This window comes from Oncorhynchus keta, chromosome 22 (assembly GCF_023373465.1).
Source record: "Oncorhynchus keta strain PuntledgeMale-10-30-2019 chromosome 22, Oket_V2, whole genome shotgun sequence".
Lineage (NCBI taxonomy): Eukaryota > Metazoa > Chordata > Actinopteri > Salmoniformes > Salmonidae > Oncorhynchus > Oncorhynchus keta.
The window spans coordinates 37283124-37288557 of record NC_068442.1 but is presented as its reverse complement, the minus strand read 5'-3'; positions in this window follow the sequence as shown (position 1 = coordinate 37288557).

Sequence of the window (5434 nt, the reverse complement as noted above, 5' to 3'; positions counted from 1 at the left end):
CTGACTCGACACCACCTGTTTTCCCCTATCCAGATCAATACAATGACAGTATGGCAGACGGAGAACAACTGATTTGATCAAAGGCATTTCTCCTGAACTGCTTTTTATTTCTTCAAGTTGGGCAACCTAAACCGAATCAACAGAGCATCTTAAACTTATCTTTAGGTTTCATTGAGGACAGAGGAAATCTCCTGAGAAGACCTTAGCCTCATTAAAGGCAGGGTTGATCTCTGTGACACTTACCTCTCTAAGCCCATCCAAGACTTCAGAGTGTCCTCCTGGTGCAAATACTTTCTTAAAGCAACAGATTCCTCCCAAATATCCCCAGTGACATAGATACATGTTTATTTCTTTAAAGTTACAGATGGACCAATATGAATTGTTACTACAGTAAATCCTTTCATTGTTTTTGTTTAAATCTATTTTATAACTTTTTTAGTTTAGTCATATGCTAATCTCAGTTTTGAATCATTTTCCATTATCACTGTGATTACGCATTTTATTTTAATAAACCGCCAAAAATCGCTTTATGTGAAGAAATGTTATTTATTTGATCTATGTGTCACAGTGATTTAATCTACGTAGATTGACCATAATATGATAATGCAATGAACACTTGTAACAATTAGTCCAAGCCAATTGACACAAGTCGGGTTAAATCCTTAATGAGCTGTTAAACATGCCTGAGATCAACTCCTCTTGAATAGACCTGGTCCCTAATTTTTTATTTTCTCTATTGGACAGATTGTCTGCCAGTTGTCACATTTACGGGTTCACAGCAAAGCTGTAAAAAGTATGGTTTTGTTCTGAATTCATTTTTTTACATTTTTATTTGGCACACAGAAACGAGAGGCCATGAGTAACTTGGTCAAAAATAATTGGCCAGAGGGGTCAAATAGGGGGCGCTGTTATAAGCAGTCCCACTTAAACCCTCAGATCCGTCTCCCAGTTTGATCTAGACACTTGAAACTTTTTATGTGGGTGTCTTCCTCATGCTGATCAAATTTGCTTCAAGGACCCATAAGGTCAGTCAGGATAGATTTTCCTCCATCTTGGACATTTTTTTAAACCTTCAAAAAACTTCTCATGAACCATAAGAAAATTGACTACTTCAAAATGGAGATGGCCTCAATTGAGCTGCTCATGCTCTCTCACAGATTCCATAATTGGACAGGTATAATGTTGCATCTTCTAACTATCTCTATGGGGTCACCAACAAAAACATAAGGTACATTCTGGCATTGTCACATGAAAACAGCACTTGGTGCAGTCTGGGGTGCTCTAGTCGTCCAGACCACTGCCTCCAGAACACATGTACCACTGCCGGCATGAGTTTCAACCCGGCCCATTGTGGTTTCCTTCCTTTCCGCTCTACCTCTCTCTGTCCTACCCAATAAAGTACATAAGGAGTGGGGCTGCCCAAAGAAAATAAAATAGAACTTGGTAGTACTCAAGTGAATTCTATTTGAGCAACATTAGCCTACTTACTGTAAAACAAATATTTGAAGCAATACAAAGTATTCTATAACAGAAACAATGGAGTGAATGGTCATTAGTTGTCCACTATGACAAGGTAAGACAGTTGCACTCATTTTATTTAATTTAATTTATGTACAAACTTGCCATGTACTCTGATTTGACAATTAAGGCCAACATGGTGAAAATGTGTTAATTACTTTAACCAACAGTCCATTGGGGTTTGGCAGGTGGCACACGTTGACATTGTAATGACTCATATGTAGGTTCAATATTAAATATCTACAGTTTAAACATATCCAAACCAAATTACCATTACATCTTTTTTTGGACTGTGATGCTGCATTAAATTGAGATTTTGATGCCAAAAACAGCCTGTTTTCTCCTATCCACCTCAATGCGAGCAGCATACCACCCTGTATACCACTGCTGGCTTGCTTCTGAAGCTAAGCAGGGTTGGTCCTGGTCAGTTCCTGGATGCTAGGGCAGTGATTGGGGGCAATGCCCTGTGTAGGGTGCTACCTTTCAGATGGGATGTTATTAAACGGGTGTCCTGAGTCTCTGAGGTCATTAAAGATCCCATGGCACTTATTGTAAGAGTAGGGGTGTTAACCCTGGTGTCCTGGCTAAATTCCCAATCTGGCCCTCAAACCATCCCGGTCACCGTGTCACGCCCTGGTCTTAGTATTTTGTGTTTTCTTTATTATTTTGGTCAGGCCTGGGTGTGACATGAGTTTATTATGTGGTGTGTTTAGTCTTGGGGATTTTTGTAGGTATTGGGATTGTGGTATAGTGGGGTTTTCTAGAAAAGTCTATGGTTGCATGAAGTGGTTCTCAATCAGAGGCAGGTGTTTTATCGTTGTCTCTGATTGGGAACCATATTTAGGCAGCCATATTCTTGGAGTGTTTCGTGGGTGATTGTTCCTGTCTCTGTTTGTTTGCACCAGATAGGCTGTTTAGGTTTTCGCAGTACGTTTCTTGTTTTGTATTGTTTGTGTTTATTCGTTCAATAAACATGTATCAAAATTACCACGCTGCATTTTGGTCCTCCTCTCTTTCACCCGAAGAAAACCGTAACACACCGATTCATCCCCCTCCTCTCCCCTGTAACTATTCCCCAGGTCATTGCTGCAAATGAGAATGTGTTCTCAGTCAACTTACCTGGTAAAATAATGGATAAATAAATTAATAAAAATGCAATGACAATATGGCATACGGAGAACAACTGATTTGGCCAGAGCCATTTGTCCTGAACTGCTTTTTATTTCTTCAAGTTGGGCAACCTAAACTGAATCAACAGAGCATCTTAAACTTATCTTTAGTTTTCATTGAGGACAGAGGAAATCTCCTGAGAAGACCTTAGCCTCATTAAAGGCAGGGTTGATCTCTGTGACACTTAACTCTCTAAGCCCATCCAAGACTTCAGAGTGTCCTACTGGTGCAAATACTCTCTTAAAGCAACAGATTCCTCCCAAATATCCCCAGTGACATAGGTATATGTTTATTTGTTTAAAGTTACAGATGGGCCAATATTAATTATGTTACTACAATAAATCCTTTAATTGTTTTTGTTTAAATGTATTGTATAGACTTTTTAGTTTAGTCATATAAAAATCATTATCACTGTGATTACACATTTTATTTTAAGTAGCCACCGAAAGTGGCTTTATGTGAAGAAATGTGATTTATTTGATCTTTGTGTCGCAGTGATTTAACCTAAATGGATTGGCCATGATATGATCATGTAATTGAACACTTGCAACAATTAGTCCTAGCCAATTGACAAAAATCAGGTTAAATCCTTAATGAGCTGTTAAACATGCCTGAGGTGACTCCTCTTGAATAGATCTGCCAACCATCATATTTGTGGGTTCACAACAAAGCTGTAAAAACCTACTGTTATTGTCTGAATTCATTCTTTTTTTTCTAATTTGGCCCTGAGTAACTTGGTCAAAAATAAATGGCCTATAAGGGGTGCTGTAATAAGCAGTCTCACTTAAACCCTCATATCTGTCTCCCAGTTTGACCTAGAGACTTGAAATGTTGTATGTGGGTGTCTTTCTCATGCTGAAGAAAGTTTGCTTCATGGACCCATAAGGTCAGTCAGAATAGGTTTTCCTCCCATCTTGGAAATGATGGAAAACCTTCTTCTCATGAACCATAAGAAAATTGGCTACTTCAAAATGGAGATGGCCTCAATGGCGCTGCCCATGCTCTCTCACAGACTCCAAAATTGGACATATACAATGTTGTGTGTCCTCTAACTATCTCTATGGGGTCACCATCAAAAACATAAGGTGCCTTCTGGCATTTTCACATCAAAACAGCACTTGGTGTGGCCTGGGGTGGGCTAGTGGTCTCGGCCGCTGCCTCCAGAATACATGTACCGCTGCCAGCATGAGTTTGAGTCCGGGCATTGTTTACCCAATAAACAATAAAATATGTAAGGAGTGGGATTGCCCAAAGAAAAGAAAATAGTACTTAGTAATACGCAAGGAAATTCCATTAGCCGGCATAGTGTAAACAAATATTTGAAGCAATACAAAGTCTTCTATAACAAAAACATAAACAATGGAGTGAGAGGTATTTAGTTGTATACTATGTTGTATACTACTATGCAACTATGTAAGACAGTTGCACTCTTAATTAATTAATGTCCACACTTACCATGTACTCTGACTCAACAACTAATCAGACTAACATGGTGAAAATCTGTTAATTAATTTAACTAACTGTCCATTGGGGTTTGGCAGGGGGCATTGTAATAACTCATAAGTAGGTTCAATATTAAATATCTACAGTTTAAACATATCCAAGCCAAATGACCTTTACATTTTATTTTGGACTGTGATGGTGCATTAAATTGAGATTTTGAAGCCAGAAACGGCTTGTTTTCCCCTATCCAGCTCTATGCAATGACAATATGGCAGACGGAGAACAACTGATTTGGTCAGGCATTTTTCCAGAACTGCTTTTTTATTTCATCAAGGATGGCAACCTAAAACAAATCAACAGAGCGTCTTGAAGTTAAAATTGACTTCTTAAAAAATGGAGATGGCCTCAATGGCACTGCCTATGCTCTCTCACAGACACCATAACTGGACAGGTACATGTTGCAACCTATCTCTATGGGGTCACCAACAAAAAACACAAGGTGCATTTTGGCATTTTCACATGAAAGTAGCACTTGGTGTGGCTAGGGCGGATCTAGCGATGTAAACCAAATCATTTGATCTATGTGTCACAGTGATTTAATCTTCGTGGAATGAACACTTGCAACAATTAGTCCAAGCCAATTGACATAAATCGTTTAAATCCTTAATGATTACTTGCGGTTTACTGTTATTTGCTATTTGACAAAGAAATTATGATGTGACATAAATAATGTTGGTGATATTTTCTGTCACTTTGCCTGTAGTTTAAATACATCTGAAATAAGTTGTAACTGCATACTTTGACTGACATATGATGTTTTGATATTTTAATAACATTAGGTAAATTCATATTTGCCTTTTTCAAATTCAAATTCAAAATGGTAAAATATAGTGTCAACATTAGAAGCCTCATGTTTTCAGATGCTTCTCTCCCCCACTCTTGTGCACTGTGTATAAATTGTCCCTACCAGACTTTTTATGTAGTCTAATAATGAGGGGATTAGTGAAAACTTTCAGTCAGACCTTTGTCTTTAAAACAATAGATTTCTGAAAGAAAGTATTGTCATGGCTTCATTAGCTCTGGCCTCCTCCTGTGGGGTGAATGCAAACTACATTTAGTGCAATTACTTGACTAGAAAACAACTGTCAATCATTCTCAAAGGGGAAGGATTCTAATTAATAAACCTTTTTAATCCCCTCGTTTTATTTCCATTCTCCAGCACAACCAGAACTACTCTCTCCGAGCTTTGGAAAGACTAAGTTATAGCCTGCAACAAAACCACATTAGTTGTCAAGCTTGTTTT